Genomic DNA, 25,743 nt, shown 5'->3' with positions numbered 1-25,743 from the left:
TACCAAGCATGCCAAAGATGTCGTGGGAAAGCACGACTACCTAAGGGACCAGAGGGCCCCTTGCTGGTTCGACAGGGGGGGACGTCGCGTTGCACAAAGAGCAGACAAGCGTGAGGTAGCACGAAAGAGATCACACAGCCGATTTTCCCAGGTTTGGTCCGCTGTGAGGCGTAAAACCCTACTCCTACTTTGGTGGGTTGATGGTGGAAGAATGATGGCGGAGCATAGTATACTGCCCGGCAGAGGTTGCCTCAGCGCGATAGTGGCTACGCGCGTATGGGTGTGTGGGTTGTCTAATTTTCCGTCCCTTGCTATGGTTGCCATGGGCCTCCTTTTATAGATCAATGGGTTACCACAATGGCAAAGTAGTCATTATGCATTGATAAGATAGCAAACAGTGCTATCATACCTAACTCTGCAGGCTCACAGGGTGCATTAAATGCACTGCTCAACGTCACATCGTTGGTTGCCTGGCAAGCCTTGCCGGGCTCTCTTGCCTGCTTCACGCCTGCTTGCTTGACATGTCGCCAGACGGGTGTCATCTGTAGGTATTTCTTGTAGGAAGAGGCTGCCATGTGGCGAACGGCTGCCACACGGTCACTTTGCGGCTTGACACCGCACCGATAGATGACCTGGGTCGTGGCGGAGTGGTTGGGTGAGGTGGTGTTGCCTTCGTGAGCCCCGGCAGGCCCTGCCGGGATGTCTTGATGCCTTCTCCTGGGGGTGACCCTGCCCTTGTCGAGCTCACCTGCCCGGCAAGGGAGGCTCCTCTTGGTGGAATCTTGCTTCTCCTGGCTTGATCTTGGTCCTCTTGATCTGCATGTTGGTTCTTCGATGACCTTGGTCTCTCGTACTCTGGCATGCCGTGGTGCTGTGATCTTGTTCCTGTGCCTGTGCACAGTCTTGGCAATAGACACAAGGTTTGTTGCACCGACACTCTGTGAATGATTAGCTTCTTTATTCCCAATTCTGTGGCAATCCTGAGCCCGGTAAGGAGCCCTTCATACTGTGTTGTATTTTTGGTTGCCTCCTCCCGTGGAAAATGCATCTGGATGACATACTTCAAGTGCCCTGATGTCTACTAAGCAACTTTATTCCTGTAGACACGTGTTGGGCGTCCAAGCGCTGAATTTTGTAGGACAATAGCAATTTTCCCTCAAGTTGATGACCTAAGGTTTATCAGTCCTTGAGAGGTATAGGATGAGGATGGTCTCTCTGAAATGACCCTGCAACTAAATACAAGAAATCTCTTGTGTACCCAACACACCCAATACAATGGCAATTTGTATAGGTGCACTAGTTAGGCGAAGAGATGGTGATAAAAGTGTAATATTGATGGTAGAAATATATTTTTGTAATTTGAAGAAATAAAAACAGCAAGGTAGAAAATAGTAAACGTGCACAAAAACAGTATTGCAATGCTTAAAAACAAGTCCTAGAGTTCGTACTTTCGCAAGTGCAATCTCTCAACAGTGCTAGCATAGTTGGATCATATGATTACCCCTCAAAGTGCAATAAAGAATCACTCCCGAGTTCCTATTAGCGGAGAACAAAATATAGAAATTTTTTGTAGGGTACGAAACCACCTCAAAGCTATTCTTTCCGATCAATCTATCCTAGAGTTCGTACTAAAATAACGCAAGCTACTCTTTCCGATCGATCTAATCAAGAGTTCGTACTAAAATAACACCATATGACACACATCAACCAAATCTAATGTCACCTAGATACTCCAATGTCACCACGAGTATTCGTGAGTTAATTCTACGATATGGATAAAACAAGTTCATGATCATAATATTCAATCCACACAAAGAACTACAAAGAGACCGCAAAGTTTCTATCGGAGAAAAGATAATAAAAACTTGCATCAACCCCTATGCATAGATTACCCCAATGTCACCTCGGGAATCCGCAAGTTGAGTGCCATAACATACATCAAGTGAATAAATATGATACCCCATTGTCACCTCAAGTATTCATACCGCAAGACATACATCATTTGTTCTCATATCTGAATATTCAATCCGACAAGACAAAACTTCAAAGGGTAAAGATTCAATTCATCATAACAAGGGTATAGAGGGGAGAAACATCATATGATCCATCTATGTTAACTAAGCCCATGATATAGATCACGAGAGAGAGAGAGAGATTAAACACATAGCTACTGGTACAAACCCTCAGCTCCATGGGTGGACTACTCCCTCCCCGTCGTGGTGGCCGCGGGGATGATGAAGATAGACACCGGTGATGATTCCCCCCTCCGGCAGGGTGCCGGAACGGGTCTAGATTTGTTTTCAGTGGCTACAGAGCCTTGCGACGGCGGAACTTCTGATCTAGGGTAACCCCGAAGGGTTTTGGAATATTTGTGAATTTATATGGTAAAGAGGGGGTGCGGGAGGCCACCGAGGTGGGCACAACCCACCAGGGCGCGCCTGGGCCCCCAGGCGCGCCCTGCTGGGTTGTGCCCGCCACGGGGAACCCCCCCAGGTGCTGCTCTCGCCCATCTTGGTTGTTCTTATCCATCAAAAATCTCCAACAAGTTTCACAGTGTTTGGACTCCGTTTGATATTAATTTCCTACGATGTAAAAAACATGCAAAAAACAGCAACTGGCACTGGGTCAATAGGTTAGTCCCAAAAAATATAAAGCAGCTATAAAATGATTGTAAAACATCCAAGAATGATAAAATAACAGCATGAATACTTCATAAATTATAGATACATTGGAGACGTATCAGCATTCCCAAGCTTAATTTCTACTCGTCCTCAAGTAGGTAAATGATAAAAGAAATAATTTATGAAGTGTGAATGCTAGCAAAGTGCACAAGTTTGATCAATGACAATTTCAATCACTTTTCCTCGCATCATAACAACAATTCTTTCTTATAAAACTTCGGATGTTATAGTAGCAACCAATTCACAAGTTAAGGTTCAAACAATGAACTCTCTTGAAACTCAACAACCTATGTTCTTAGTCACCAAGAAATTTCAATTCAACTTATTCAACAGAGTTTAAGTAAGAGCTCCACATAATCACCCATCATATAGTCTTGTATGATTGCTAACACTCCCGGCATACACATGAGCAAACTGTTTCAACCGGACACACAGAAAGATAGGGGCTTATTGTTTTGCCTCCCAACGTATTCACCTCAAGGGTGATGTCAACAATAATAACTCATGCTACCCATATTCAACTGGACATATGTGCCTAGATCTTTCCTCACCACATGATTCTTGCCAAAAGAGAAAAATAAAAAGGAATAGAGAGGATAACTTTGACTCTTTGCATAAAAATAAAAACCGGGAAATAAAAAGATAGGCCCTTCGCAGAGGGAAGCAGAGGTTGCCATGCGCTTATTTGTTTGTATGCTCAACCCCTTGGTGCAAAAGAACGTCACGTTATATTTCCCCTTATGATAGCAACCTTTATTATGCAGTCTGTCACTTTTATTCTTTGCCATCACAAGTTCGTACAACGCTCAATTTTATCTTACACTAAATGATCTAACACTTTTAGAAGCAATTTTTATTACCTTATTGCACCGATGACAACTTACTTGAAGGATCTTGCTCAATCCTTAGGTAGGTATGGTGGACTCTTGAAAATAAGATTTCGGTTTAAGGTTTTTGGATGCACAAGTAGTATCTCTACTTGGTGCGGAATTTTTGGCTAAGAAAGATGGGGGGCAAGCACCACATATTGAAGGATCTATGACAATATAACTTCTATGTGAATATGAACAAACATAAATCATTATGTTGTCTTCCTTGTCCAACGTCAACAATTGTGGCATATAATATTTTGATGGGGGCTCACAATCACAAAATATTTCCAGGATAGTGTATTCGCATGTGAAATTTCTCTTCCTTATACTAATTATTCGTGAATTGCTTGTATGACCAAAATTGTGATTGTCAAGTCTCAAAAGATTTCACTTTCTAAACCCAAAGTGAAGCTACCACTATGCATGATATGATTTCAACTTCATGACATTCAATTTATTCAACAATTTACTCATAGGATATAAGTGAAGCACAAGAGCAATTCCATAGAAAAGAGCTTTGTTGACGGGATGTGAATGCCGCTTACATAGCCTCCTTGGCAACTATTTGAGGGCTCTATTTTATTTAAAAACTTTCAGATCTAAGTAGTTTATTAAAACAACAAGCAAAACAAAATAAAATGGCATTCCAAGGATAGCACACATCATGTGAAGAAGCAAACACTTAGGCTCAACCGATACTAACCGATAATTGTTGAAGAAAAAAGATGGGATGCCTACCGGGGCATCCCCAAGCATGCTTGAGACTTCTTGAAATATTATCTTGGGATGCCTTGGGCATCCCCAAGCTTGAGCTTTTGTGTCTCCTTAATTCCTCTCATATCACGGTTTTCCTAAATCTCAAAAGCTTCATCCACACAAAACTCAAAAAGAACTCGTGAGATAAGTTAGTATAAACTAATGCAAAAGCTTTATCATTCTCTACTGTAGCAAATCACTAAAATTATTATTTAACATTGCATACTAAATGCCTCTGCATATTTAATACTCCTATCCTCAAATAGAGTCATTAAACAAGCAACATATGCAAACATAATAGCAATCAGCCAAAATAGTACAGTCTGTAAAGAACACAAGAGTATCAATACTTATTCAACTCCAAACATTATGAAATTCTACCACACTGTAGGAACTTTATCAGAGCTTATTATGCAAAAAGGTTCAACATTTTATCACATTCTGACTTTCCTCGGGAATTTTTGCAACATCGATAAACTTTGTGTTTTGAAACAGCAACATGTGGACTTGCAAAAAAGCATTGTAAAGGCTATCAATGCCACTTTTATTGAAATAAAAGATGCAAAACATTATTCTAAATAAAAGCAAATCCTAACAAAATAAATTTATGCTCCAAGCAAAAGACATATCATGTGACGAATGAAAACATTGCTCCACGTGAGGTTACCGATAATGCTGAAGACGAAAGAGGGGATGCCTTCCGGGGCATCCCCAAGCTTAGTTGCTTTGATCTTCCTTGGATATTAACTTGGGGTGCCTTGGGCGTCCCCAAGCTTATGGTCTTGTCACTCCTTATTCTCCTCATATCGATGCCTCACCCAAAACTTGAAAACTTCAATCACACAAAACTTAACGAAACTTTGTGAGATAGGTTAGTGTGATAAAGAGCAAACCATTTCAATTTGGTATTGTCAAAGACAAGATTCATAATTGTTACCACACAATGCCTACTGTATCATATCATTTCCACAATTTATATCGAGCAATATAAGCCATAGAAACTAGAAAGCAAGCAAACTATGCATTGAAAACAGAATCTGTCAAAAACTGAACAGTCTGTAATGATCTGGATAACTACCATACTTCTGCTACTCCAAAAATTATGAAAAAAATTGGAAACACGTGTGAAATTTGTATATTAAACTTATGCAAAAAGAGTCAACTCAAAAGCACTCTTCTGTTAAAAACGAGACTTATTTTCCTGAGCGCAAAAGTTTCTGCCTTTCAGCAAGATCAAAGCAACTATCACCCCACATGATCCTAAAGGCTTTACTTGGCACTTTATTGAAACAATCAATAAAGTATCATAATCATGTGAACACACAAAAACAGTAGGTAAAAGTGTTGAGTTCTCTCCCAACAAGCGCTTTTCTTTAATGCCTTTTAGCTAGGCATGATGGTTTCAATGATGCTCGCATAAAAGATAACAATTGAAACATAAAGAGAGCATCATGAAGCATATGACTAGTACATTTAGGTCTAACCCACTTCCTATGCATAGGGATTTTGTGACCAAACAACTGATGGGAGCAAGAATCAACTAGCATAGGAAGGCAAAACAAGTGCAGCTTCAAAACAATCAACACATACAGAAGAATCTTGATATTAGTGAGATATGTAAGAGCATAAGTTCCTTCCTCATAATAATTTTCAGAAACATCATGAATGGATTCAACTATATAACCATGACATACATCATTCTTTTCATGATGCACAAGCATAGAAGATTTATCAATCTTTATGGCATACATGTCATCATAGTAATCATCATAGATAGCCACTTCATTGTCATAATCAATTGAAACCTCTTCCAAAAAAGTGGATATATCACTAAATAAAGTCATGACCTCTCCAAATCCATTTTCATCAATATTGTAATAAGATTCAACACCCTCCAAAATAGTGGGATCACTACTACCTAGAGTTGACACTCTTCCAAACCCAAATTTATCAATGTAATCATCATAAATAGGAGGCATGCTATCATCATAATAATTTTTTTTATCGAAAGTAGAAGGAATCAAAGGATCATATTCATTAAGCAAAGCATCCCCAAGCTTAGACAAGCCTTATTTCCAGCAAATAAATCTTCAAACATGTCATACTCATTAAACATAGCATCCGCAAGCTTGTGGTTTTGCGTATCATCACAATCATTCTTATCAATAGCATGAATGGCACCAATAGTATAGCAAACATTATTATCATATTCTTACAAGCAAGTACTAAAAAGATTTTCAAGATCATAAGGGATATCGTTGTTTTCCCAATCATAATCATTACAAAAAGTAGTAGGTATCACAAAATCATACTCAATATCATCATCCTCCATCAACATATTTTATTCACTTTCATGAGGCATAATGGTGATAGGAGCAACATTATTTGGGAGAGATACCTTTTTACCTTTATTCTTTCTTCTTTTCTTCTTCTTCGCCAAATCATGTGTGGGTTTAATTAATTTTTTCAAGCTTCTTGTTGAAGAGATTGATTGGATAGGAAGCTCCTCCTCATTACCTGATTCATCATAATAAACACTAGGAGGGTATTGGGAAACATTTTGCCTTTAATTAGTACTCTCTTCATACTCCATTTATTTTCTTGTCTTTAAGTAGTTGGCAATATAAGGATTCTCAATGCAATTTACCGCACAAAACATATAAATTTCTTCTAGATCAAAATCAAGAAATCTCTCAGGTTTTGGAAAACCCTTAGTTATACGCTTCATTTCTTCATATCCCAAAAGAAGACTAAGCTCTTTGTGATGCTCAAGGGTAATCAAGTTATCTCAATTTTTGGACACGATTTGATGATGAAATAATTTGCATTTGAGATTTAAATGACCAAGTTCATTGCAAGGTTCACAAGGATGGCAAAAAAAATTACATCTTTCAGCACAATCATCTAGCCTCTCTTGCAACTTTTTCGTTTATAAATATTTAGGCATCTTACAAAATCTATCTTCCCTTTTTGGTGTGCAAAGGTACTCCCAATTCACTCCGCAAAATGTGACATGCTTATAAGAAACATTTTTGTCATGACTTGTGCAATCATCATTAGCATTTTGGATATTCAAAGAATTCACACTAACAACATTGCAATCATGCTCATCATTCAAATATTTTGTGCCAAGCATTTGATTGACTTCTTCTTCTAAGAATTGAGCACAATTTTCCGAACCATAATTTTCAAGAAAAATGTTATAAAGATGATCAATAATATGATGCAACTTAAATTCCCTTTTTTATGTAGTTTTGTTTTATAGACAAAACTAGTGATAAACACGAAATTAATAAGATTCAATTGCAAGATCTAAAGATATACCTTCAAGCACTCACCTCCCCGGCAATCGCGCCAAAAAAGAGGTTGATGCCTACTATGCAACTTTATTCTTGTAGACACGTGTTCGGCCTCCAAGCGCAGAGTTTTGTAGGATATTAGGAATTTTCCCTCAAGTGGATGATCTAAGGTTTATCAATCCGTCAGAGGTGTAGGATGAAGATGGTCTCTCTCCAACAACCCTGCAACTAAATACACGAAATCTCTTGTGTCCCCAACACACCCAATACAATGGCAAATTGTATAGGTGCACTAGTTCAGCGAAGAGATGGTGACAAGAGTGTAATATTGATGGTAGAAATATATTTATAATCTGCAGAAATAAAAATAGCAAGGTAGAAAATACTAAACGGGGCAACAAATGGTATTGCAATGCTTAAAAACAAGGCCTAGAGTCCGTACTTTCGCTAGTGCAATCTCTCAACAGTGCTAACATAGTTGGATCATATGATTATCCCTCAAAGTGCAATAAAGAATCACTCCCGAGTTCCTATTAGCGGAGAACAAAATATAGAAATTTTTTGTATGGTACGAAACCACCTCAAAGCTATTCTTTCCGATCAATCTATCCTAGAGTTCGTACTAAAATAACACAAGCTATTCTTTCCGATTGATCGAATTAAGAGTTCGTACTAAAATAACACCATATGACACACATCAACCAACTCTAATGTCACATGATACTCCAATGTCACCTCGAGTATCCGTGAGTTAATTCTACTATATGCATCAAACAACTTCATGATCATAGTATTTAATACACACAAAGAACTACAAAGAGACCCCAAAGTTTCTAGCGGAGAAAAGATAATAAAAACATGCATCAACCCTATGCATAGATTACCCCAATGTTAACTCGGGAATCCGCAAGTTGAATTTCACAACATACATCAAGTGAATAAATATGATACCCCATTGTCACCTCAAGTATTCATACCGCAAGACATACATCATGTGTTCTCATATCTGAATATTCAATCCGACAAGACAAAACTTCAAATGGTAAAGATTCAATTCATCACAACAAGAGTATAGAGGGGAGAAACATCATAAGATCCATCTATGTTAACAAAGCCCATGATATAGATCACGAGAGAGAGAGAGAGAGAGAGATTAAACACTTAGCTACTGGTACAAACCCTCAGCCCCGAGGGTGACTGTTAACCCCTTAGTGGACCTAACCTGGCACTTGTGCCGTCCAGGCTCTTTGCCGTCTGCTGGTGGACGGCAAAGAGCATTTCATATTTGCTGTCCGCCAGCAGACAGCAAAGAGCCCTTCGCCGTCGCCTATTCAGCCGGACCTGTTGTCGTCTGTTGGCGGATAGCAAAGGCCTTTGCCGTCAGCCAGGCATGCCATTGCCGTTAGCCATGGCAGACGGCAAAGTGCCCGATTCCTATAGTGGTGTACTACTCCCCCCTCATCGTGGTGGCCGTTGGGATGATGAAGGTGGCCACCGGTGATGATTCCCCCCTCCGGCAGGGTGCCGGAATGGGTCTAGATTTGTTTTCGGTGGCTACAGAGCCTTGCAGTGGCGGAACTTCTGATCTAGGTTAACCCCGAAGGGTTTTGGAATATTTGGGAATTTATAGGGTAAAGAGGGCGTGCAGGAGGCCACCGAGGTGGGCACAACCCACCTGGGCGCGCCTGGGCCCCCAGGCACGCCCTGGTGGGTTGTGCCCCTCTCGGGGCACCCCCCAGGTGCTGCTCTGGCCCATCTTGGGTGCTCTGGTCCATAAAAAATCTCCAACAAGTTTCACGGTGTTTGAACTCTGTTTGATATTGATTTCCTGCGATGTAAAAAAAGCGAAAAACAACAACTGGCACTGGTCACTGGGTCAATAGGTTAGTCCCACAAAAATGATATAAAGTTGCTATAAAATGATTGTAAAAAATCCAAGAGTGATAAAATAACAGCATGAATACTTCATAAATTATAGATACGTTTGAGAAGTATCATGCTCCCCAGTGGGAGAAACAAGAAGCACGCCAGGCCATGCACCTTGCAGGGAGAATGCACCATCGAAATACATGATCCATTCTTGGGGCGTTTCCTTGCTGGGGGTAACTGTTTCCAGTACTTCTTCATCAGGGTTTGGCGTCCATTCTGCAGTAAACTCGGCCAATGCCCTGCTTTGAATTGTTGATGTGCTCTCAAATTTCAGGCCAAATCTGGATAAAACCAAAGCCCACTCCAGTATTCTGCCGGTATCCTCATGGTTTTGGAGTATCCTTTGTAATGGAAAGCGGGTGACAACCGTGATCTAATGGGCTTGGAAGTAGTGGCGTAGTTTCCTTGAGGCCATGATGAGGCCAAAGATCAACTTTTGCACACCAGAGTACCTCGATCTAGCCCCCTGTAACAGGGAAATAACGAAGTACACTGGCACTGCACCACTTTCTTCCTTGTCGTGTCCTTGTGGTTGCCCTTGCTGCCATGCTCTTCTCTGTCCTAATCCTCATCCGGTGCTGCCGGGCTTTGCTCACTCTCTGTTTCCTCTACTTCCAGCTGTGCCACTAGGGCTGCACTAACCACTTGATTAGTTGCCCCTAAGTACAACAGCAATGGCTCTTGTTGTTTAGGGACTACCAAAGTGGGCACAGAGGACAAGTAGGTTTGCAAATCTTGTAAAGTTGCGTCTGCTTCCGGCGTCCACTTCACAAGCCCTGCCTTCTTCAAAATTTTGAAGAACGGCAGGGCGCGCTCGGCAGACTTGGAGATGAATCTGATATGTGCGGCAACGCACCCCGTCAGACGCCTCACATCTTTGACTGCCCTGGGTGCCTGGATCTGCTCGATAGCCATGATCTTGTCGGGGTTGGCTTCGATCCCACGATGGGACACAAAGAACCCAAGTAGCTTGCCGAAGGGAACGCCAAACACACACTTTCTAGATTTAGCTTCAAGTTGATCTTTCGCAGATTAGCAAATGTCTCCTCCAAATCCTGGATGAGGGTTGATCTTTCCTTGGTCTTCACCACAATATCATCCATATAAGCCTCAATGTTTTTTTGCAACTGTGGTTCAAAATCAATCTGGACTGCTCTTGCAAAAGTGGACCCGACACTCTTTAACCCGAAAGGCATGCGCACAAAGCAGTACATATCGCACGGGGTGATGAACGAGGTCTTCTCTTCGTCTTCCTTGGACATGAATATCCTATGATACCCAGAGTATGCATCCAGAAAGGAGAGCAAATCACAACCTGAAGTTGAGTCCACAATCTGGTCGATGCGCCGCAAGGGAAATGGGTCCTTTGGGCAAGCTTTGTTGAGATCTGTGAAATCTATGCAAAGCCTCCATTTCCCGTTAGCCTTGCGTACGACCACTGGGTTTGCTAACCATGTCGGATGCAGTACTCCTCTGACCAGCCTAGCTTCCTCAGGCTTCTTAATCTCTTCGGCAATGAACTGGTGCCTCTCCAAGGCCTGCTTTAGAACCTTCTGCTTGACGGGTCAGGCATGTGGGCAGACAGCAAGGTGGTGCTCGATTACCTCCCTGGGAACACCGGGGATATCAGATGGTTGCAAGGCAAACACATCGATATTTGCCCACAGGAAGGCAACGGGCACGCTTTCCTATTTGTCATCAAGGGTGGCGCTCATAGTGAAGGTACCGTCAACGCCAGCCAGACCTGCCGGGACCTTTTTTACATGTGCTGCAGCGACCTTGGATCTCTTGTTGTTGGAACTCTCCAGCACGTCATCAACAGGCGCAGCGCACTCCGGAGAGGTACACTTCCTGGATTCCTTGCTGGTGTCCCTGCTATCCTTCTTCTTTCCTCTATTTTCCTTGGCGAGAACTGCTGCTGCCGTGGCCTCTGCCACGACTGCGTCCCTGTAAATGTTATCCACGCAAATGATTGCGTCTTTCTCGTTCGACAAAATGGAAATGACTCCTACCGGCCTTGGCATCTTCAAAGTCTTGTAGGCATAGTGGGATGCCGCCATGAATTTTGCCAGAGTTGGGCGTCCAAGGATCCCATTGTACCACAGGGGGATGTTGAGCATGTCAAACCCAACCTTCTCAGTCTGATAGTTCAGTTCTCCCCCAAATGTCACTGGCAATGTGATCTTTCCCTTAGGATGGCTCCTGCTGGGATTGACTCCTTGAAACGTGCCTGTGACCTTTAGCTCTTCCACTGCTATCTGAAGCTTGCTGATAACCTTTGGGGAAATCAGATTCAATTCGACGCCGTCAACCAACATCTTCGTGACTTTGAGGTTGCAAATCATTGGAGGGACCAACAACGGCAAACACCCTAGCGTGGTGGTGTGGTCAGGATGGTCCTCTTCGCCAAAATTATGGGCGTGCGTGACCATTTGAGCGGCTTCTGAGACTCTGCCGCTAGTTCCACGGCGTTGACCTCACGCGCCCACTGTTTAAGTAGGCGATGATAGGAGTGCAAAGATGCATCCCCGGCAATGCACAGGGCGTCAGTTGCCTTCTGGAATTCCTGCTCGCTGGTTTCCTCTTCATCCCCTCCATCACTCACATCATTGCAAACTTGCTTCTCTCGGCCCCTGGTGGGTTTTCTTTGGTTCTGAAAAGCCTTGCCGGGGAGATTTGCTTCACCGCCTTGGCCCTTCCCGCCAGTGCCATTTTGACCTTTTTCCTCATCATGCTTCTCATATTCAGCCCTCTGCCTCTTGACGAGTTGACCAACCTGATGACACTCCTGGAGATCGTGGCCTTTGGTCTGATGGATCTTGCAGTACCGCCCATCGCCTTTCCCAGCCCTCTAGGCAGTCGCAGCCTTCCTGCAGTCAGCGCACGGGGCAGCTTCCTTGCTGGGGGCTTCGGCCTTAGCCTTCTTGCCAGTACTAAGGGTCCCTGATCCTTCGACGGTCATCACTGCCTTATCCTTGCAACTCTTGTTACGCTTCTTGTTCTTCTTCTTTTGACTGGTGGATTCATGGTCATCCTCTGAGTCGACGTCGATGCAATCTTCCTCCCCATGGAGTTTCCTTCCCTCCTCCATCTGAGCACATTTGTCCACCAAGGTGTAAAAGATCCTTCACAGTCTTGGGCAACCGCACATTCATCTTGGAACGTATCCTGCGGTTGCGCACATTGGATTAGAAGTTAGCTACCACAGCCGCCGGGTGGATATTTGGGATATTTCTATGGACTCTGCTGAATCTCTGCAAATAATTGCGGAGAGTCTCATCTTCTTTCAGTTAGAGAGGCTGCAAGTCACTCGGCCGTCCTGGTTCTTGATGGCTGCCTGTGAAGGCGCCAATGAACTCATGGCACAGGTCAGCCCATGACGAAATGGAGTTCTCCGGCAGGTGCATCTACCAAGACCTCACATTGGACTTGAGTCCAAAGGGAAGTAGTTGGCAAACACCTTCTCATCTCTTCCGCTGACAGCTTGAACAGCGATGTTGTAGATGCTCAAGAACTTTGCCAGGTTCAGCCTCCCATCATACTTCTTGGATATCTCTGGCTTGAACATGCGAGCAGATGGCCAACGGACTTGCCGCAGCTCACGAGTAAAGGCAGGGCACCCAACCTCGGAAGGAGGGCACCCACTATCCTCGAGCGCAGGCTCATCAACGTCTGGACCATCGCACCGATTGGTCTGACGGTGGTCGTCGTGGTGTCGCTCGATGACAACGCGCATACCTTCCCTCCACCTGTCCTCCATGGCTCGTCATAGGCCTGGACATGCTCGAGGGTCGGAAGGGGCCATAGAGACGTTGTCGGGTTCTTGATTCCGTAGCTCCCGCACTGGTTGCTGTGGTGGGGACTGCACAGTGGGGGTGGCGGTTCATACAGCCAGCACCGCGAGCCGTTGTCGTCGCTTGGGGAGGCCACGGCTGGCCAGCTCGCTGTGAGCCCCCAGCCTCGGCAAAGTGAATCATACTCTGAATGGTGGCTCTCCATTCATCCATCTGATTGGCTGCCGGCGGGAAGCTCAACAGCAACTGGGCTCGCGCAATGGCCTTCGTAGCGGTGCTTGCCATTGGGGATGATGATGTAGATGGTACCGTCGTCCGGCTTCTGAAGGTGCTGGTGGCGACTGCATCATGCCCTCGCTATTGCGAGCCAGGCACTTGGATGGCATGGTGATACGGTGAAGGCACTTGAGGGCTAGTGGCTCCATTGGGCACAGTGGCTGGGTCAACCCGCTCCGGGGGAGGCGCGGACCCTGTGGTAGCGCCCTTGGCGGGAGCGACCGAAGGGTGGTGGTTCGCCCCAGACTGGGTGCCACCACTATGGCTGTGCCCTTCGGCGAGGGGAAGGGGTACAGATGGAATAACCCCTTCGTTCATACCTGGTGGAGCGTGACCACTGGGATGTTGCTGATGCTGCTATCCTCTGGTGCCTCCCGCTCCTGCTTCGATCACTAGGGAGGTGGTGACAATGCCGCCTGCGCTGACTACACCCCCACAGCGCCCATATCCTCGCGTGCCTCTGCATTCCCCGCAGCGTTGGCAGCCATGGGTGGCGGAGCCGTCGAGGTGGGCGGGTGAGCTGTAGCACCGGGTTTCTTCTTGGGCACGATAGTCGATGGAGCCGTCGATGATGAAAATGGCGATGAAGATGACGCACTGCTCACGCTTTCATGTTCGCGCAAGTGACCCCCCTACCTGGCGTGTCAAAGATGTCGTGGGAAACCATGGCCACCTATGGGACCAAGAGTCCCATTCTAGTTCGGCGGGGGGAAGGCACGTTGCACAAAGAGCGCAGGAGCGTGGAACAACACGGCAGAGATCACACGGGCAGTCTTTACCTAGGTTCGGGCTGCCGTGAGGCGTAAAACCCTACTCTTGCTTTGGTGGATTGATGGTGGGAAAATGGTGGTGAGCGCAACACGCTCGCCCGGTAGGGTTGCCTCAGGGCGAAAAGGGCTACTTGCGTATGAGTGTCTAAGGAGATGGATTAGCCAACCTTTTATACGGATGCATTGGGCCTCCTTTTATAGATAAAGGGATCACAACAGTGGCAAATGAGTCATTGTGCACTGATTAGATAGCAAACATTGCTCTCATAGCTAACTCAGCAGGGTGAGAGAGCGCATTAAATGCGCCGCTCAACGTCACATCACAGCTCGCCCGACAGGCCCTGTCGGGCTGTTCAGCCAGCTTCGCGCCTGCTTGCTTGACACATCCACTTAGTCACTTTGGAGCTTGACACCGTACTAATCGACGACATGCGTCGTGATGAGGTGGTGTGGTGGGGTGGTTCTGCCTCCGTAAGCCCCGGCAGGCCTGCTGGGACGACCCGAAGGCTTGCTTCCGGGGTAACCCCATCCTTGCCAGGCTCGCCTGCATGGCAAGGGAGGTTTTTCCCTTTGCAATATCTAGCTTCTCTGGCTACTATTGGTCCTCTTGTACTGCACACCGTCCTTTGAAGAACTGATCCCTTGCGTTCCAATCTGACCTTGGTGCTGCGATCTTGCTCTCGTGCCTGTGCACAGTCTGGGCAACGGACCCAGTGTTTGTTACAGTCTAGGCTCTTGTGCCTGTGCACACTGGCCCAAAAATAAGGTGGCGCAGCACCTAAAATAAGTTACAGACGCAATTTATAAAGGGGCACCTTGTATATTTTGTTCATGTCCTTGTATGTCATCACAGAGGCTTCAAATTGCTGAAATATGCACTAGAGATGCCATTCTGGTTCCCTTCACGCGCGCCTTCATCTCCATGCTTGATCCTGATCCAGTGTTCATCCCTCTTGTCCATGCTAGTCCCTTCATTAGTAATCAACACAAATGTATCCAATTTAGGCAGCATCACATTCTCATGAACATCAGAACTGTTACCAAGAAACAAAATTACCTAGTAATTGGTCAAGTATGTATAGCACCAGGGATGTGGGTGTAACAATGGTATTGATGTCCTCATCATCCTCCAATTCTTGAAATGAAGTCGTCCTCGACGGATGCTCATCATCCTCCCCCAAATAAGGTTTCAAATATGCAATGTTAAAAGTCGGACTAACCCAAAAATCTGTGGGCAGCTCAACTTTATATGCATTATCAGTTATTTTCTCTAACACCTTAAAAGGACCATCAGCACATGGCCTTAGCTTTGATTTTCGCAAATCAGGAAATCTATCCTTACGCAAATGTAACCAAACAAGATCTCAAGGTGCAAACACAACACATTTTCTACCCTTATCTCCAACAAGTTTATATTTAGCATTCATACGCTCAATGTTCTCCTTAGTTGTCTCATGCATTTTTAAGATCAATTCAGCACATTGTTTAGCATCAAAATTAACCTCCTCCGAAGATGGAAGAGCCAACAAATCAATAGGTGCACTAGGTAGGAAACCATACACAATTTCAAAAGGGCACATCTTAGTAGTAGAATGCGGCGAACGATTATAAGAAAAGTCAATACGTGGAAAGCGTTCTTCCCACATTTTCTTGTCATTCTTCAAAACATCCGTAAGCATAGTAGACGATGTTCTATTGACTAATTCAGTTTGTCCATCAGTTCGGTGGTGACAAGTAGTACTAAAACGCAGTTTACTCCCCAACTTAGCCCATAAACATCTCCAAAAGTGGCTAAGAAATTTAGTATCACGATCTGAAACAATAGTATTTGGCACACCATGCAAGCAAATAATTTTACGAAAGAACAAATCAGCAACATTAGCAGCATCATCGCTTTTATGACATGGTATGATGTGTGCCATTTTCAAAAATCTATCCTCGACAACAAATATACTATCCCTCCCCTTCTTTGTTTGAGGTAATCCTTAAACAATATCCATAGATATATCCTCCCAAGGAACACTAGGTATAGGCAAAGGCATATATAAACCATGAGGATTGAGTCGTGACTTAGCTTTTTGACATGTAGTGCAGCGAGCAACAAAACGCTCAACATGCCGTCTCATCTTTGGCCAAAAGAAATGTGTAGCAAGTATATCCTCCGTCTTCTTCACGCCAAAGTGTCCCATTAATCCTCCTCCATGCGCCTCCTACATCAACAAAAGACAAACAGAGCAAGCTGGAATGCATAGCTTGTTAGCATGAAACACAAATCCATCATTAACGACGAAATTGTTCCATGTTCTCCCTTCTTTACAATTATGCAATACATCTTTAAATTCAGCATCATGCACATATTGATCTTCGATGGTCTCCAAACCAAATATTTTAAAGTCAAGTTGTGAAAGCGTAGTATAACGACAAGACAATGCATCAACAATAACATTTTCTTTAACCTTCTTGTGTTTAATGACATAAGGGAAAGTCTTAATGAATTCAACCCATTTAGCATGTCTATGGTTCAGTTTTGCTTGAATTTTAATGTGTTTAAAAGATTCATGATCAGAATTTATAACAAATTCTTTCAGCCATAAATAATGTTGCCATGTTTCTAAGGTCCGAATAAAGTAAGCAACAGGTTTGCCATCTTGTAATAACACACCTCCTAATCCAATTCCACTAGCATCACAATCAAGCTCAAAAGTCTTATAAAAATCAGGAAGTTGGAGTAAACGAGCATGTGTCAATTTATCTTCCAATACCGTGAAGGCTTCTTCCTCTGCGGTACCCCAAACAAAAGGAACATCCTTCTTTGTAAGATCATTGAGAGGTGCAGTAATGGTGCTAAAATCTCTCACAAAATGCCTATAGACACCAGCGAGTCAAAGAAAACTCCTCACTTGTGTGACCATTTTGGGCTGCGGCCAACTCTCAATAGCTTCAATCTTGGCTTTATCAACTTCAATTCCCTCTGGAGTAACAACATAGCCAAGAAAAGATACTCGGTCGGTGCAAAAGGTGCACTTCCCAAGGTTACCAAACAAATGTGCATCACATAGAGCAATAAAAACAACACGTAAATGTTCCAAATGTTCTTCCAAAGATTTGCTATAAATCAGTATATCATCAAAATAGACTACCACAAATCGTCCAATGAAAGCACGTAAGACTTCGTTCATTAATATCATGAAAGTACTAGGTGCATTAGTTAACCCAAAAGGCATGACTAACCACTCATATAATCCAAACATAGTTTTAAATGTTGTTCTCCATGCATATCCCAATTTCATACAAATTTGATGGTAGCCACTACGCAATTCAACTTTTCAGAATATTGTAGAACCACTCAATTCATCAAGCATATCATCTAGCCTAGGAATAGGATGACGATAACAAATAGTAATATTATTAATGCCTCTACAATCAGCACACATATGCGTTGTATCATCCTTTTTAGGCACAAGTATAATAGGAACAACACAAGGACTAAGAGATTCATGTATATAACCTTTGTCGAGTAGCTGCTATACTTGACACATAATCTCCTTCGTCTCATCTACATTGGTATGGTATGGCGCACGGTTTGGAAGCGACGCACCAGGAATTAAGTCAATCCAATGCTCAATCCCTCGAATAGGTGGTAATACCGGTGGCACGTCTTGTGGAAAGACGTCAACGAACTACTGCAAAATATTAGTGACAACAGGAGGCAAAGAGGAAGGCACGTCCTCGAATGAAAATAATGTATATTTGCACACGAAAGCATAGCAAACAGATTTGCTGAAATCTAGATCATCAATATCAGATTTGGTGGCAAGTACACATGCACTTTTCAATTTAATTTCAGAAGCAACACTAGATGGTTTATTATTAGGCTTATTTTGTTACTCAAATTATTTTGCCACAATTTGATTTTCACTCTTATTTTTCTCATGTTTTGCTTTATTAGCTCTATTAATATCATCTTTCAAAATGGAATCAGGATACATAGGAAGCAAAGTAATATGTTTATCCTTATGAACAAGAGTATATTGATTGTTTCTACCATGCTGTACAGAACTTTTGTCAAATTGACATGGTCTACCAAGTAATAAGGAACATGCTTGCATGGGTACCCCATCATAATCAAGATAATCAGCATATGTAGATATACTAAAATGTACATGAACAGTACGTGTTACCTTAACCTTACCGCTATTGTTGAACCATTAGATGTAGTAAGGATGTGGATGTGGTCTTGTGGTGAGAGATAGTGTTGTTGTGTGAAACTCTAAGGTGGATCTTTTCACACTTGGAGGGGGAAAAGGGATGAACACCAAAACACAAAGAGGAATTCACTCCAACAATACCCAATCACACATCCACTGGAATAGCAAACACATAGATCCACAATATTAAAAGTACAATCAAAGGAAAACAAGCACTAGGTAGAGTTCTTCCCAGTCCTAAGAGATGAGTTCCTGATGATGGTAGTCTTCTCCTGGAGGTGGTCTTGAAATGCAGAAGTGTATCCTCTCCTAAGAGGCCTTGATATCCAATGGAGGGGTTAGAAGGAGCAAAGCTCTCAAATATCTCATATATGTTTTTGCTCAGGCAAAACATAACCCTAGGCACGGAATATATAGGCTTGGGTGAGGTGGATGGAGTGGAGGCCCAAAACCCGAAGTCAGTCGGGCATCCTGTAGGGCCCGTGCACACGGGGTAAGTTGGGCCCGTGCACTCGGGGGTCCCGTGCGCACGGGGTGCTATAGCCGTAGCTCCCCGTGTAGCCCATGGGCACGGGGTCTCAAGGACCCGTGCGCACGTGGTCGTCTGGGACTTCCAGTCTAGCTCCTGTTGGGCTCCTCCTTCCTTCGTGCGGACTTGGGGTGCTTCTCCTACTTCTTGGTGATGTTCCTCTTCATACCTAATGATACATAGTGCATTTTGGTGAGGTAGCAACCAAGTTCCACTTGTGTCCATATGCATGTCAAGTAGGAAGGAGTTCACCTCGGTTTCCGTTGCGCGTGCTCTAGCTCTTTTCATGGGTCCTCATGGTGCTTGAGGTGTTGGTGTAGAGTCCATGGGGATGCTGGAAGGATGCTCCTCATCATCTCCCCCCCCCATTGGGAGAGATCTGTCCACGGATCGTGATCGTCATCACCATGGTACTTGGCCAAGTCCTTGACATTGAAGATGTTGCTAACGTTGTACTTATCGTGTGGAATGTCAACCTTGTAAGCATTGTCATCGTAGTGTGCTAGCACCTTGAAGGGTCCATCGGCTCGTGGTAGTAGCTTGGACATGCGTTCTTTGGGGAAGCGGTCCTTGCGAAGATGAAGCCATACGACATCGCCCGGTTGAAACACCATTGGTGTCTTGTTGATGCTGAGCTTGGTGGCGGTGCGATGTACTTGACGCTCGATCGTTGCCCTTGTATATCCATGCATCTTCTTGAGAAAGCTTGCCCCTGCACTTGCATCCATGTTTGCACGTTCTTGGAGAGGAAGAGGTAGAATGTCCAATGGAGACAATGGGTTGAAGCCGTAGACAACCTCGAAGTGGATTTGCGGATAGTAGAGTGTTGAGCTCGATTGTAGGCGTACTCGGCGATATGTAAGCACTCCTCCAACCCCTTGATGTTCTTATTTATCAACAAGCATAGGAGAGTAGATAGTGTGTGGTTGGTGACTTCCGTTTGGGCATCGGTTTGGGGATGATAGGCCGTCGAGAATAGGAGCTTGATGCCGAGCTTTGCGCATATGGTCTTCCAAAAGTAGCTTAGGAACTTGACGTCGCGGGCCGACACAATGGTCCTTGGCACTCCATGCAACCGCAAGATTTCCCTACAAAAGAGATTTGCACTATGTGAAGCATCGTCTATCTTATTGCATGGGATGAAATGTGCCATTTTTGTGAATCGTTCCACAATAACAACTAATGAATCCTTTCCATTTTGTGTCCTAGGAAAACCAAGCACGAAATCAATACTACTGTCTTCCCATGGTTGATATGGAATTGGAAGTGGCATATATAAACCATGAGATTGAGATTGTGACTTACCTTTGTGGCATGTAGAGCATCTGTTGGTGAAGCGTACCATGTCGCGGAACATCTTTGGCCAAAAGTACTTGAAGGAGAGTGTGGAAAAGGTCTTGTCGCACCGAAAATGTCCCATAAGTCCTCCACCATGAGCCTCTTGCAAAAGTAACAAACAAAGCGAAGACTCGGGTATACAAAGCTTTTTAGCGCGCATAAGGCAGCCATTTTTTAGATAATAGTTCTCCCAACAAGTGTTAGCCAGACATTTGGCATCAGGAATTGCAAACGCAGGATCATGTTCATAAAGATCTTTAACATGCTCAAAGCCAATGACATTCAACTCAAGTTCAGTAACTAACATGCATATGCGGGAAAGAGCATCCGCCACAACATTTTCTTTACCCTTAATGTATTTGATCATATAAGGAAAAGATTCAATAAATTCACTCCATTTAGCATGCCATTTATTCAATTTGGCTTTACCTTTAAGGTACTTTATTGTCTAATGATCGGTATGTACGAAACATTCATGTGGGCGTAGATAATGCTCCCAAACATGCAATACTCGCACGAAAGCATACAATTCTTTGCCATAGATGGGGTAGTTAAGTTGAGCACCCGAAAGTTTTTCACTAAATATTCAATGGGTCACTTTTCTTGCATTAAAACTCCACCAATTCCATGACCACTAGCATCACAATGAACCTCAAAAGTTTTGTCAAAATTGGGTAATGCAAGAATTGGGGCATGCGTAAGCAAAGATTTGAGTTCATCAAATGCGGTAGATTGAGATGGACCCCAAACAAAGGGTGCATTCTTATTACTCAAAGCATGCAACGGTGGGGCAATAGTGCTAATGTCTTTCACAAAGCGATGATAGAAACCCTCTAGACCAAGGAAACTATGCACTTGTTGCAAATTAGTGGGTTGTGGCCAAGTTTTAATTGCTTGAATTTTAGACTCGTCAACAGGAACACCCTTGGAAGATACAACAAAGCCCAAGAAAACAATCTTGTCAACACCAAAAGTGCATTTTTCCATATTGGCATAAAGATTTTCTATTCGAAGAATTTTCAAAACGGCACTAAGATGATCTACATGCTCTTTAAGGGATTTTCTAAACACAAGAATGTCGGCAAAGTAGACCACAACAAACACACCAATGTAAGGACGAAGCACATAATGCATGACACACATGAAGGTACCGGGTGCTTCCGATAAACCCATAGGCATAACTCACCACTCATACAAACCAAATTTTGTTTTGAAAGTGGTTCTCCATTCATCACCTTCTTGTGTACGGATTTGATAATAACCACTTTTAATATCAATTTTTTAGAAACTAGTGGCACTGTTAAGCTCATCTAGCATATCATCAAGGCGTGGAATGGGATGCCTATATTGAATGGTGATAGCACTGATGGGTCTACAATCGGAACACATGCGAAAACTACCATCTCTTTTTGGCACATGAATGACCGGTACGGCGCAATTACTCAAACTTTCACGCACATGTCCATGGTCTATGAGATGTTGGACTTGCCTTTGTATTTCTTCTGTTTGTTCGGGGTTGACACGATATGGAGCCTTGTTAAGAAGAGGTGTGCCGGGGATGAGGTTGATCCGATGTTCGATGCCACATAGAGGAGGAAGGTCGGGAGGTAGCTCATCAGGAAAGACATCCACGAATTCCTACAACAAATTAGACAACACTAGAGGAACATGATTAGAAGTGTTAGTCATTGCCCACTCATCTTTGCACACTAGGACATAGTGGATGACACTCGATGGGTTCTCACACACTTCTCTCATCTCTCTTTTTGTGGCTAGGAGGACCAAGTTTTTCTCTCTTGGCGAAGAGTCACTCAATTTGGGCTTGTGGGGCTCACTCTCTTTGTGGTTGTTCACTCTCTCACTAGTCTCTCCATGATGTGTGGATGCTTGCTTGTTGGCGATGACTTGGCTTGGAGACATAGGTCGTAGCACGTACTCCATTCCCTTCATCTTGAAGCTATAGTGATTTGTTCTCCCGTTGTGGATGATGCCGCGGTCGAATTGCCAAGGTCTTCCCAAGAGAAGGCGTCACACGGACATAGGAATGACGTCACACTCAATGGTGTCCTCGTAGGCGCCGATCTTGAAAGAAACATGCACCATGTGCTCCACTTGAGTAGTGCCGGAGTCGCCAAGCCATTGGACCTTGTAGGGGCGAGTATGTTTCTTCTTGTTCAATTTTAGCTTGGAACATAGATCTTTACTTGCCAAGTTGTGTGAAACGCCCACGATGCGGCTATATCTCCCACGTGTCGAGGCACGACTTAGAGGCATAACCGCATAGTGGTTTTGTCGCAAGAAGGGTCATCTTCACACAATCCCATGTAATGAACAAGAATGGGATAAAGAGTTGGCTTACAATCGCCACTTCACACAATACATAAATATCATTCATACATCATCCAAAATACAAACATATAGACCGACTACGGTCAAAATCCAGATGAAAATAAGACAACCCCAAATGCTAGATCCCCGATCGTCCCAACTGGGCTCCACTACTGATCATCAGGAAAAGACACATAATAACGACCACGTTCCTCGTCGAACTCCCACTTGAGATCGACGCCATCGTCTGCACTGGCATCGTCGGCACCTGCAACTGGTGTTGGAAGTATCTGTGAGTCACGGGGACTCAGCAATCTCACACCCGCGAGATCAAGACTATTTAAGCTTATAGGGAAAGGGTGCAAAGAGGTGGAGCTGCAGCGGCAAAAGCATATATGGTGGCTAACTTGCGCAAATGAGAGCGAGAAGAGAAGCAAGGAACGGACGTCATCTAGCAATGACCAAGAAGAGGTCCTGAACACCTACTTACGTCATACATAACACAGACCGTGTTCACTTCCCGGACTCCGCCGAGAAGAGACCATCACGGCTACACACGCACTTGGTGTATTTTAATTGGGTCAAGTGACAAGTTATCTACAACCGGACATTAACAAATTCCCATCTGCCTCATAACCGCGGGCACGGCTTTCGAAAGATAATACCCTGCAGGGGTGTCCCAACTTAGCCCATCATAAGCTCTCACGGTCAACGAAGGATAAACCTTCTCCCGGAAAGACCCGATCAGTCTCGGAATCCCGGTTTACAAGACATCTCGACAATGGTAAAACAAGACCAGCAAAGCCTCCCGAATGTGCCGACAAATCCCGATAGGAGCTGCACATATCTCGTTCTCAGGGCACACCGGATTGTCCAAGCTTCCGATAGGCCAGACCAGAGTTGCCCCTGGTGGCCACCGGCGACTGACAGTTTGGACCAATACTCAGAGGAGCACTGGCCCGGGGGTTTAAAATAAAGATGACCCTCGGGCTCTAGAAAACCCGGGGGAAAAAGGTATAGGTCGCAAATGGTAAAACCAAGGTTGGGCCTTGCTGGAGGAGTTTTATTCAAGGCGAACTGTCAAGGGGGTCCCATAAATCACCCGACCGCGTAAGGAACGCAAACTCAAGGAACATAATCCCGGTATAACAGTAACTAGGGCGGCAAGAGTGGAACAAAACACCAGGCATAAGGCCGAGCCTTCCACCCTTTACCAAAATATATAGATGCATTAATTAAATAAGAGATATTGTGATATCCCAACATATCCATGTTCCGACATGGAACAACTTCAACTTCACCTGCAACTAGCAACGCTATAAGAGGGGCTGAGCAAAAGCGGTAACATAGCCAAACAACGGTTTGCTAGGAAAGGATGGTTAGGGGCTGACATGGCTGAAATAGGAGACATGATATAGCAAGTGATAGGTAGCGAGCATGGCAATAGAGCGAACAACTAGCATAGCAAAGATAGAAGTGATTTCGAGGGGTGGTCATCTTGCCTGCAAGATTCTCAGAGTTGTCGAAAGCTTGATCCTCGTAAGCGTACTCGACAGGTTCCTCGTTCACGAACTCGTCTCCCGGCTCTACCCAAGACAAGAACACAAACAAACGGAACCACAATCAACAACGAGAAATGCACAAGCAACATGATGCAAGACATGTATGATATGCAAGATATGATATGCGATGCATATGCGTGCTCCGGAAGGAAAATGATGAACATGGCAGTAACTTGGCAAACCAAGCATGCCACTGGAAAGATGAGATGATTTCGGTCGAAATCGATATAAAGATCACCGGAATCGGATGCACGGTTTGCAAATGGCAAGCAAAACAAGAATGACACTAATCTGCGATAAACAGCAAGATAGCACTTAAAATACAACAAGTAACAATGCTACAGCACCCCAACATAGCAACAAAGCACATGGCAGTAATCTACAGGAGATGCTTGACAAAAGATGAACACTGAGCTACGGCTAGTTCACAACATATCAAGCTCAAACAAGCATGGCAAAAGTGCAAAAGATTACAGGTTCACAGACTTAGTGAAAAACTGGACATGGCAGAAATCAGCATCAGGTAGCAATGTTCAGAGCACGAAATCAACATGCTACAGGAACTTAACATAGCAAAACAAGGCATGGTAGTGTTCTACTAAATGCACATGACAAAAGTCCCTTACTGACCATAAGCCAAAAAGGACCAGAAGATATGATGGCAAGCATGTAAACATAGCAAGTTTCGTTATCAGGTTTCAGACTTGCAGAAAACAGAGCATGGCAGAAATATTAATATGTAGGCCTCTTTGTGAGCTTGATGCACTCACTACAGAGCAATGCATGACAACCCAAGCATACCTACAGCAAGATGGCATGTTTATGAAGCTATCCATGGCAAGAACAATTGCGTAGCATGTATGGATAAACTACAATAAGCTTGGCAAAAATGCATACCATGTTAAGAATCTGCCAGAAATATTTTATAGCAAAAGTAGAGCAAGATTGAGTCATTCTATTGTACTCTAAAATTGCAAACAATTGCAGGAATGGATCAACTGCAACTATATCTACAAAACATCCTTACTGAACATCTCCAAAATATGCATGGATCTCTCTCTAGCATCAAGTTTATATGGCAACAAAATTACAGCAGACAAAACTTAGAGAAATCACTAAGTCCCTGAAATCAGAAATATTACGGGGCCTACTTTGCATGCTTGTGCTAGTCACCACAAAGACTACAAAAATACATGGACCATACCACTGGAAATATGGCATGGCATACTTCAAAACAAATGTAGAGTTCATGCTCAAAAGATGCACAGAATAAATGATACAAAAATGACAAATCTCCAAGTTCTGATAAGAACCAGAGATTAACAGCAACTAGCCCTCTTCCAACGAAGATTTGGGCATCAAGATGACCTCTAATGAACATGGTGCAATTGAACAAAATGT

This window comes from Triticum aestivum, chromosome 4D (assembly GCF_018294505.1).
Source record: "Triticum aestivum cultivar Chinese Spring chromosome 4D, IWGSC CS RefSeq v2.1, whole genome shotgun sequence".
Classification (NCBI taxonomy): Eukaryota; Viridiplantae; Streptophyta; class Magnoliopsida; order Poales; family Poaceae; genus Triticum; species Triticum aestivum.
Note: the sequence above shows the minus strand (reverse complement) of the source record.